This window comes from Pristiophorus japonicus, chromosome 1, assembly GCF_044704955.1.
Source record: "Pristiophorus japonicus isolate sPriJap1 chromosome 1, sPriJap1.hap1, whole genome shotgun sequence".
Lineage (NCBI taxonomy): Eukaryota > Metazoa > Chordata > Chondrichthyes > Pristiophoridae > Pristiophorus > Pristiophorus japonicus.
The window spans coordinates 484,295,497-484,304,618 of NC_091977.1; the positions used below are offsets into that span (position 1 = coordinate 484,295,497).

A 9,122-nucleotide genomic window follows, 5' to 3' on the forward strand; every position below is an offset into this window, starting at 1 on the left:
ACCATGCTGCTTCCTCACTTTGGAGTTACATTAAAGAGACCAAGGTCACAATGGTTTGAGCTTACAACACAGTCTTGTGGAGTTATTCTGAACATAACATTAATGATTTGGAAGAAGGGCCAAGTTTGCTGACGATACAAAGATGGGAGGAAAAGCAATGTGTGAGGACACAAAAAATCTGCAAAAGGACATAGACAGGCTAAGTGAGTTATACTCCATCATTAACATTAACATTATACTCCATCTGGTAAAAATTTGGCAGATGAAGTATAATGTTGGAAAGTGTGAGGTCATGTACTTTGGCAGAAAAAAATCAAAGAGCAAGATATTATTTAAATGGAGAAAGATTGCAAAGTGCCGCAGTACAGCGGGACCTGGGGGTACTTGTGCATGAAACACAAAAGGTTACTAGGCAGGTACAGCAAGTGATCAGGAAGGCCAATTGTATCTTGGCCTTTATTGCAAAGGGGATGGAGTATAAAAGCAGGGAAGTCTTACTACAGCATATAAGGTATTGGTGAGGCCACACCTGGAATACTGCGTGCAGTTTTGGTTTCCATATTTATGAAAGGATATACTTGCTTTGGAGGCAGTTCAGAGAAGGTTCACAAGGTTGATTCCGGGGATGAGGGGGTTGACTTATGAGGAAAGGTTGAGTCGGTTGGGCCTCTACTCATTGGAATTCAGAAGAATGAGAGGTGATCTTATCAAAACGTATAAGATTATGAGGGGGCTTGACAAGGTGGATGCAGAGAGGATGTTTCCACTGATGGGGAGACTAGAACTAGAGGGCACGATCTTAGAATAAGGGGCTACCCATTTAAAACAGAGATGAGGAGAAATTTCTTCTCCCACAGGGTTGTAAATCTGTGGAATTCGCTGCCTCAGAGAGCTGTGGAAGCTGGGACATTGAATAAATTTGAGACAAAAATAGACAGTTTCTTAACTGATAAGGGAGTAAAGGGTTATGGGGAGCGGGCAGTGAAGTGGAGCTGAGTTTATGATCAGATCAGCCATGATCTTATTTAATGGCGGAGCAGGCTTGAGGGGCCGTATGGCCTAATTCTGCTCTTATTTCTTATGTGCTTAAATATACAGATCGGGGTCCGATGATGTCATCGGGCCCCAACTGCAATTTAAGATAGCATACCTCTGCAACACTGCCCTGCTTCACCCCTATCTCATCCCCTCCACTGCTGAAAGCTTTGTCCATGCTTTCATTACCTCGAGTCATTTCTTGAATAATAGTCTCCCACACTCCAACTTGTCTAGAACTTCACCACCCACATCATATCCCATTTTAGGGCTTGCTCATCCCACACTACCTCTACAACCTCCTCCAACAAAGCATACCAGCAGTACCCAGTGGTCTGTCTCTGGGCTCTTGTGCATCATGGCCAACATTCTCACTTGGTGGCAGACCTTAAGTTATCTACATTCTACTCTCTCCCTAAATAATCTCACCATGTGCTTCTCCCCATTACCATCTTTAAAATTCCCCAGAAACCCAATGTTTTTCTGAGCATGCTTTGGGTTAGCTTTTCTAACTCTTCTGCGCAGGTGAGAGAGACAGCCGGCAGAAGCCAGCGGGGTCCTTATTTAAATGCGCAAATCAGACTCCGATGGCGTGATCAGGGCCCGACTGCAATTTTAACTGGACGCCTGCACAGGGTAACCATTGTAGATTCCCAACAGACCAACATAACAAGAATAGGACCTGGGGCCCAAAGAGGCCCAAAAAGGTAAGTCGATTTTTTTTTCTTTCTTTGTGGGGCCGAGAGGAACAGGAGCACTCCTCTGGGTCCCACAAGGAAAATTTAGTCCTCCTCAGCCATGCTCCTTCTCCCTCTGCAACCACAAGGCCCTCCTGCAACCCCTCCCAACCACTTACCTGAGTGCTGCGGACCATTCCTTCCAGTTCTTGGAGGTGGCCTTCTGCTGCCTGATTCGGGAAAGAGATTGACGGGGCCTATGCATATGAGACCCGAGAGCTAAAATCTCCCGAGCTGCACGTTGTCACGGTCCGGACGTTTTGTCATCCACTTCCGTCCCCACCTGCACCCAGAGTTAAAATCTCCTCAATTTTATGTTCCCAGGCTCCTTTCAGACTTCCAATCTCCTCTTTCGGGCTCCCAGTCACTCCTCTCTCTGGCTTATGGTTGTCACTCACGACCCTCTTTCATGCTCTCTGTCGGCTTTCCTTTTTCTCAGGCTCCTGGCTCCACTTCTCTCTTTCAAGTCTCCTCTCTTTAATATTAAACGACTAGTCTACTCTCCCCTCTCTCAGGCCCCTAATCACCTATCCCCTCTTTCAGACTTCCATGCTCCCCTACTCGCCAGTGCATTCTTTGGGCTAGACTTTCCACCTCACATCGCTGGGTTAATGCCTATATATCACCCAAAACAGCAGGCTATCGCTCAGTTCGATGAAAAAGTGAAAAGTTGGGCCGGAACATCGCTGGAAAATTGCTGGCCCAACTTTCGGCTCACATCACCGAGATGGGGCGATCGCCCACACATCGCCGGGTGCAACTTTCAGCACATCGGTGGCTCATCGCTGGGCTGATCGCTCGCTGAGAACATCGCTGGAGAAAAGCTGCTTTTCCTTGGCTTTCCTCACAGAACTCGGCCCTACGGACACCATTTTGAACATCGGAGGAAGGGAGGAGGCTGCTAAAACAAGGGGCTTATAATTTGTGAGTTATTTAAGGGTCTTTTACAGATAGATCCTCTCAAATTTACACTTATACTTATATTTATAATTATATATACATTTATTTTGTAAACCCCAGCTATTTACAAATACATTAATGCTTTAGATGAAGGAATTGAGCATAATATCTCCAAGTTTGCAGATGAAACTAAGTTGGGTGGTGGTGTATGCTGTGAGGAGGATGCCAAGATGCTGCAGGGTGACTTGGACAGGTTAGGTGAGTGGGCAAATGCATGGCAGATGCAGTATAATGTGGATAAATGTGAGGTTATCCACTTTGGTGGCATAAACACGAAGGCAGAATATTATCCGAATAGCGTCAGATTAAGAAAAGGGGAGGTGCAACGAGACCTGGGTGTCATGGTACATCAGTCATTGAAAGTTGGCATGCAGGTACAGCAGGCGATGAAGAAGGCAAATGGTATGTTGGCCTTCATAGCTAGGGGATTTGAGTCTAGGAGCAGGAAGGACTTACTGCAGTTGTACAGGGCCTTGGTGAGGCCTCACCTGGAATATTGTGTTCAGTTTTGGTCTCGTAATCTGAGGAAGGGCGTTCTTGCTATTGAGGGAGTGCAGCGAAGGTTCAACAGACTGATTCCTGGGATGGCAGAACTGACATATGAGGAGAGACTGGATCGACTAGACCTGTATTCACTGGAGTTTAGAAGGATGAGAGGGGATCTCATAGAAACATATAAAATTCTGATGAGACTGGACAGGTTAGATGCAGGAAGAACGTTCCCGATGTTGGGGAAGTCCAGAACCAGGGGACACTGTCTAAGGATAAGCGGTAAGCCATTTAGTACTGAGATGAGGAAAAACTTCTTCACTCAGAGAGCTGTTAACCTGTGGAATTCCCTACTACAGAGAGTTGTTGATGCCAGTTCATTGGATATATTCAAGAGGGAGTTGGATATGGCCCTTATGGCTAAAGGGATCAAGGGGTATGGAGAGAAAGCAGGAAAGGGGTACAGAGGTGAATGATCAGCCATGATATTATTGAATGGTAGTGCAGGCTCGAAGGGCTGAATGGCCTACTCCTGCACCTATTTTCTATGTTTCTATGTTTCTATTTTAGTAGAAAGGGCAGTTTAGTAGTGGAAAGGGCATCTATAGCAACAGTGATAGTATTACTGATAATAGTGATGGGGCCTATAGCTTCTCGACCATTACTTGTAACTGCTCAGTTGCTTGCGGTCTGAGGTTGAGTTAAGAGAAGGGCTTATTGAAGGGGCCAACAGAAGAGGTGGCAGACAAATGTGGAGGCGGAGGAGGGCAACATACAGCCAATGAACTTACAGGGAAAAGCAATCTTACGTCAATTTGTCTGACAACGCATGCCTTAGGAGGCTGCGCATCCGAATGAGGTCATCAATGAGATATGCCAGCTCATCGAGGGGGATCTGCAGCCTACCAGCAGTATCAGGCCCGCACTGACCGTTGAGATGAAGTTAACTGCGGCACTATCCTTCGACGCATCAGCTGCCGACATTTGTGGTGTCTCTCAGCACGCCACACACTGCTCCTTTCGACAGGTGACTCAAGCCCTTTATGCACGTAGGATAGACTTTATAAGGTTCCCTATGACCAGGGAGGCACAGACCGGGAGGGCTTTGGGTTTCTCGAGAATAGCAAACTTCCCCAGGGTGCAGGGAGCAATAGACTGCATGCACATCGCCCTGAAAGCCCCTTTCGAGAACCCAGATGTGTTTTCTAACCGAAAGGGATTCCACTCCCTGAATGTGCAGCTCGTTGACGACCACAACCAAATTATAATGGCAGTTAATGCTAATTTTCCAGGTAGCATCCATGATGCGCACATCCTGCGTGAGAGTGCTGACTCTGACCTGTTTCGCAGTCAGCTAGAAGATCATGGTTGGATGCTGGGGGATAAAGGATATGGCCTTGCCAGCTGGCTCATGGACCCCCTGCGTTATCCCCAAACGGAAGCAGAGAAGCGTTACAACAAAAGCCACAACATTGTCGAAAAGACAATTGGAGTGCTGAAGCAGCGCTTCAGATACCTGGACCACTCTGGAGGCAGCCTACAGTACCACCCTGACCAGGTCTCTGAATTTATTGTAGTGTGTTGCATGTTGCATAATCTAGCTATAAGGAGAGGACAACAATTGCCAGATGGGGCTGCCGGTCCACCTCAAGAGGGATTGGAGGCGGTAGAGGCAGATGATGAGGAGCATGAGGAGGAGGAGGAGGAGGCTGGTGAGCACCTCAGGGAGGACAGTCAGCCTGGTAAGAAACCCATGCCCCCACACCCCTCTTCAAGACTGGAAAAACCCCGTGAGAGTTACGCGACTGCAAAACTGTTGCATCAGCACTTTGCATGAACTTACATTGATGACAGTCACAGTTACAGTTCCGATTTCTGCAAAACAACAGTTGCATTTACGTTGAGTTACGTTTCGTCATTGCCTGGTCTGGTCATTGTTTTACAACAGTTTTTCCTTAACTTATGTTATTACAAGTCAATGTGCAAAAATTGTAAAATTCAATAAAGTTTTTTATTCATTTAACAAGGTTTGAACTATTTTATTTAAACTGTAACACCCGCCCCCCCCCCCAAAAAAAATTCACCCAACAATATCAACAACAACATAAAATAGAACGATATAACCATCAAACACCCACCTCGCTACCTGCGGCCACGTCTCCCTCCAGATCCTTTCCCCCCCCTGTATGTTAACCTCACCTGCCCGTTTTGGTCCCCGGGTGGTATCGAGACGACGCTGGCATGTAGCTGGCAACGGCAAGACTTCCTGCTGTGGTGGGGGAGATGGTGGCTCGATCGCCTGTTGGGGGGTGTTGGCGGGGAAGACGAAGCGAGGGAATCGTCTTCCGAGTCAGAAGGAAGTGCTTCCTCCAGACTCGCTTGTGTACTGATTCTTGTGGTCGTTCGAATCACGGCATCTTGGGGTGCAGTGCCGTGTTCCGCCAACAACGCATGCCGCAAGGCATTGGTGGTGGCGGTGTTTTCACGCCTCTCCAGGAGCGTCTGCTGCGACACCTCCGCTTGGCGAGCAGACACCCTGGAGAACTCCTCCGTGAAGGTCACAAACACCTGGAGATGGTCGCGACGTATCGCAACAGCCTCCTCGCACTGTCGGGTCAAGCCATTGATGTGATCGACCAGGGTAGGCATACGTTCCACTCGCTGACCCGACCTCTGTGGGGTCTGCGAGGGAAAAAGTGTGCGCCTTGGCGTTGCCAACTGCACACCGCTTGGTCCCGCCACATCTTTGTTTGATTCCAAATTGTGCGCCGCAGGTTCCCCAATTACTCCAACTTCGAGCACTAAGTGCTCCTGCTCCTCCTCCGTCTGCTCCTCCTCCTGTTCATCCTCATCATCGTCCTCTGCTCCTGAGGTCAGCTCCATTGGTTGGGCCCCTGCTTCTGGTGCTGGTGCTGGGCGACCTGCAAAACAAAATTGGAACAGAAGGGTACACATTAATCTTGCGCTGCGCTGCGCTGGCAAACGTATGAGGAGAAGCACTGCTAATAAATCGATGTGGAATTCATTGCTCCACAGAGCTGTGGATGCTGGATAATTCAGAAATAGACAAAATGATAAGGCACTGCATGGGGAACAAATAGAGAAGGGGACAAACGGACAGATAGCATGCTCCTGCTCTGATGTAATTTGATCCGATGCTGTCAACCTGAATGTAGCACAGAAGCAGCAAGGCTTACATGACATCACTCGGATATAATCATTTGTATATTATAATTAAATGGCGTTACATTACTTAAACATTACTTTAACACTGTTTAAAACACTCACATGCTGCCTGGCTGAGCGACTGTGGGTCCCCATCAACACTGCTGCTCGTTCCTCAATGCTCGACAGCTCCTGGAGCTGCGCAGGTCTGCCTCCGTTGCGTCGAAGCTCGCGTCTGTTGTTAGATCATTTCCTCTGCAAACGTGACAAACATGGCATGAGCCAAGGTATTAAAATGGACAGTCAACAGCTTCCAAAGTTATATGCTAAGAGGGTTTTTATCCACAATTGATGCACGGTTATAACAAAGATCATAACAGCTAATGCTTGATACATCTTTCTCGACTACAGGGCAGAAACTGAGCAAGGGCAGCTCTTCCCCCAGTCCATTTTGGGTCACTGTGACAGCAGCCAAACTTAAAAAAGGTGCAGGTTCATAGCAGGGTAGATATGTAATAGATGTAAGAATAACAAGCTTAAATTTAATCGAGGAGATTACTTATAAATACAATTAGCATCCTTACAATAAAAAATTGTACTTACTCTTGCCGACACAACCAAGCTATTCCAACAGTTCCGGCACTGGTCTGTGCCCTTCACCTCGTTCGACGCAGCGGAAACAACCTCAGATATTTCCCCCCAAATATGGCGGTAGACACGGGGTGGGCTTTTCCCCTTTGTACCCCGGGTTAATTGGGCCCACCTTGCGTGGACCTCTGTGACGAGGGTCTTTCTTGCCTCATCGGAAAAGGCTTTTGCCCTCTTCCCCCTCCACATCGTGGTCATTTTCAGATATATTTTATTTCACTATTCAGTAGTAAATAGCAAGTCACTATTAAGTACTAAGTATTAAGTATTATTTTCTTTTTCTTTCTCTGTCTTCCTTCTCTCTCTATCCTCTCTCTATCTCTCTCTCTCTCTACCCCTCCCTTTTCCTTTTGTGCATGTGTGGATGACCCCCTGACCTCCCGAAAATGCGGGAAAACCTGTCACCAAAAAAAAAATTGCATGCGCAGAAGGCCGTTGCTCGGGAAGCTTTTGGATTCCATATCGCCGGACTATCGCTGGGCCCCATTTTATATCACTGGCCTATCGCTTCGCCCATTTCACATCGCTGGGCTATCGCCGAGGCGAAAATCACGATCCAAAAAATGGGCGATGTGCAAGTGATCAGTAAGGCTGACAAATTGCTAAGGCTGGAATATCACCCATTTTTTGGGCGATAGCCAGCAAAGTGCAAAGCCTAGCCCTTTCAGACCATACCTTGAGTATTGTGTGCAGTTTTGGTCTCCTAATCTGAGGAAGGGCATTTTTGCTATTGAGGGAGTGCAGCGAAGATTCAGCAGACTGATTCCCGGGATGGCAGGACTAACATATGAAGAAAGACTGGATCGACTAGGCTTATATTCACTGGAATTTAGAAGAATGAGAGGGGATCTCATAGAAACATATAAAATCCTGTCGGGACTGGACAGGTTAGATGCAGGAAGAATGTTCCCGATGTTGGGGGAAGTCCAGAACCAGGGGACACAGTCTAAGGATAAGGGGTAAGCCATAGGACCGAGATGAGGAGAAACTTCTTCACCCAGAGAATTGTGAACTGATGGAATTCTCTACCACAGAAAGTTGTTGAGGCCAGTTCGTTGGATACATCCAAAAGGGAGTTAAATGTGGCCCTTATGGCTAAAGGGATCGGGGGTAATGAGAGAAGGCAGGAGTGGGATACTGAAGTTGCATGATCAGCCATGATCATATTGAATGATGTTGCAGGCTCAAAGGGCTGAATGGCTTGCTCCTGCACCTATTTTCTATGTTTCTATGTTTCAGCCTGTCCGTTTCTTGGTCTCCTTTTGGCTCACTCTTGTCTTTTCACTCCGTCCAGTCTCCTCTCTGGCTCCCACGTGCTATATCCCTCTCATGATCCCAATTGCCTTTCCCCTCTCTCAGGTTTCCAGTCTCCTCTCTCCTCTTCAGGCTCTCAGTCTTTCTTCCCTCTTTCAAGCTCCCATTCCCCTCTCTCAGGCTCCACTCCCCTGTCTCAAGCTCTCGGTCTCATGGCCTTATTTCTGCTTTCACTTTTCACTCCTCTTTCTGGTTCCGAGTCTCCTCTCTCAGCTTCTTAGTTTCCTGGTCTCTTTTCCTCGGTCTCTCCTGTCAGATCCCCAGACTCCTCTCCCATCTTCTAGCCTCCTCTTAATCTCCTGGTCTCTTTCTCCCTCTGTCTTCTCTCCTCTGCCTAGTTTCCAGTCTCCTCTGTCAGTCCCCCCAGTCTCCTCCCTTCTCTTCCAGGCTTCTCGCTATCTCCTGATCTTTCCCCTCAGTCTTCTCTCCTCACGCTGGCTCCACGTCTTCCGTGTGTGTGAAATAGTCAGTCAAATCAGTCAGTACATATAAAATACTCATTTCCTGTTCCATGGGAAGCTGCAATGCCTGAAAAATAGGTCTGATTTTTTCTTTTAAGCTGATCATTAGGAAAGGCTTTTGTACACGTGGGTCCCCTGTTAGGTGAATATGTCAGGTACCAAATAGTTGCTATTGATGGAGATCTACAAGAGCTAGGGGACGAAAGAAAACTTTCTTTTTCGAGCATAATCAATCTTCAAAACACATCTGTGTGAGAAGCAAAAATGAGAAAATAACACCAGTGGTGAAGTGACACACTCTAGCATTCCTCAC

At 47.3% G+C, this 9,122-nt stretch overlaps 1 long non-coding RNA gene across 1 annotated transcript; it reads right to left on the bottom strand.

Moving 5' to 3' along the window:
• Positions 1-5,741: 5,741 nt before the first annotated feature.
• Positions 5,742-7,079, bottom strand: LOC139260245 (uncharacterized). Its single transcript, XR_011592752.1, has 3 exons — positions 6,990-7,079; positions 6,510-6,641; positions 5,742-6,142 (listed from the first exon to the last, which is right to left on the bottom strand). It is a non-coding gene; the product is annotated as an uncharacterized lncRNA (long non-coding RNA).
• Between the last annotated feature and the right edge of the window lie 2,043 nt (positions 7,080-9,122).